A 2,310-nucleotide genomic window follows, 5' to 3' on the forward strand; every position below is an offset into this window, starting at 1 on the left:
GAACTGAATTTTAGATTGGAAAAATTAGAAATTGAGAGAACCGAAACTTATAGGTTATTCCATCCCTTGCCGGCTGGAATAACTATTATGATTAGTAAGCTACTGATTAGCTCATCCTACCCTGCACTGCTACTATTTCATTATCTGGGACAGTGGCTTTCAAACTTCCTTCCAGAAAATCCTGGGCTTCCCTCAGTGTTTATCAAGCTCTTCAATTAGAAGATCGGTAATGGTGGCAGTATCCTTGAAACATGCCTTGCACGCCACCATCAATCTTCTATGCCAAGTGCAACCATGGGAGAGAGCTGGTCATTGTCCCAGGATGCATTCTCAGTTTGCACTAAGCACCAGTAGTAGGGATAAGCAAAACTGCCAATTTCAGCTTCTTTCAGTTTCTCATTTTCCGATTTTTCCTTTAAAAAGAACCAGACTTTTTGCAGTTTGGAAAGTGATAGGGAAATGCATTGGGAAGTGTGGGGAAAGTGTAGGAAGATGTGCAAACACTTGGCAAGCAAATCAGGATGAATGCAGGCTGAATACACATGTCGTATATAAACCCCTCACACGCTGGCAAACAAATCAGAATAAATGCTCAACATAGCTGCCAAGTTATCCCTTTTGTTAAGGGATTTCCCATTATGCTGAATAGGCTTCCTCGCGAGAAAAGGGAAAACTTGGCAGCTATGACATTGCTCAATAAGGAACAGATATAATCTGAGTCCCGTATATGCTTTGTGCAAACAAATCAGGGTGAATGCTCAATAAATAGGTTGTCTGGAAGAGCCGGCTAGCGAAAATACCTGACTGTGGGTACCCTGGCTAGCATGAGGAAAATGCTTGAGGTGCATATATAATTGCTTATTATTGATAAATGCATCTAAAATATACTGGCTGTTGTACATGGATAAAATGAACAGATTCCTGCTTGCTGACTCACAATTGAAAACACATGAGACAATTTGGTATGAACCATACATTTAAAGCACATTTACAGAACATCTCCCACCCCCAATAACCCTGAAAACTGTAGTTTACCCCACACAGAGCTATAATTCCCAGCACCTTTAATAAAGGACAGTTCCCAATATTCGGGGGGGAGGGGGTGCTTCAAATGTGCCATACGTGTATGTTGTATACACAGTCTTAAGGAGAGGGGCATTGGAGAGAATGGGAAACCTTTTTATTGGTTGAGTGAAAAGCAATTTATTTTTTTTAAAGAGTTAAATCGTGAACAGTTATGAACCTAGCAGTAGGAAGGAAAATAATTGAAGAAATCAAATAGAACATCCAGAATGAAGTGTGGGAGAGACACATTTTGAACCAGTTCTTAAAGGAAGATAAAGAAAAGGCCAGTCAAATATTGAGAACAAGAGAGCAATGTACAAGGGTATGTGGGAGAAAAAAAAGCAAGGAAATTAGAAATAACACAAAGGGAATGAAGGCTGAGGATGAAGCTTTATTTTTGGTGAAATGAGAAGAATACAGAAGAAGCAATAAAAAGATTAGAAGAACAACTATCATGAAGAGGCATAGAAGGAGTTTAAACTTAATACAATGATGAGGAATGCCATTTTTGCAGGGCCAGGACATCTTGCTACTTGAGTCAGAGCAGCAACCCCCCCCCATCTAGAACCCAAGTCTAGTTGAGTTATTTTGGCACCTGAGGCAGAAAGCCCTACAAGTGCTTCTCTTCCCCCCACACCCTGTGCAGTAAAAAGACATTACAGTAATAATTAAATATAACTTTGTTGCCCTATCATGACTCTCAGCCACCTGTGGCAGTTGCCTCACTCAGGCTTATGGTAGGGCCGGCCAGCCCTGTGTTGGTGTGCCTGCATTTTCTTTGAGCATGATTATTGGCAAGCTGGTTAGCTGTCAGAGAAGCCTGGGGCACTAAATATGATTTAGTGTGGCGTCTCCTTGGCTGCTGAGTCAAAGCTCACGACAACCCTTGAGTCCTCCCGAGTTTCTCAGCCTAGCTCAAGAGACCCCACTCTGTTCTCAGAGACCCAGGCATTCTGGCAGAAGCACCACTCCTTCTTTCTAGACAGCACAAGAGTTCTGGCTGGCAGGCCTCCCTACCATCTTGAAGGTGCCCTGCCCACCCCCTTCTCTGCCCCGGGCACTCTGCCTGCCCCTATGTCACCGCCATTCCAGTTATTTTTAGCTCTCCCCTCCTCTCATCAGTGTACGGGGGCGGTGCTGGTTTTTTTTTGGCAAGGGGACCAAGAGTCTGTACCGTCCTGGGCAACCTGATACCTCTAGGTCTAAGGAAAGTGTTTACAGGCAGAAACCTTGGACGCTGGCACT

The sequence above is a fragment of the Zootoca vivipara genome, chromosome 12, assembly GCF_965207765.1.
Source record: "Zootoca vivipara chromosome 12, rZooViv2.hap1.1, whole genome shotgun sequence".
In the NCBI taxonomy this organism is placed as follows: domain Eukaryota; kingdom Metazoa; phylum Chordata; class Lepidosauria; order Squamata; family Lacertidae; genus Zootoca; species Zootoca vivipara.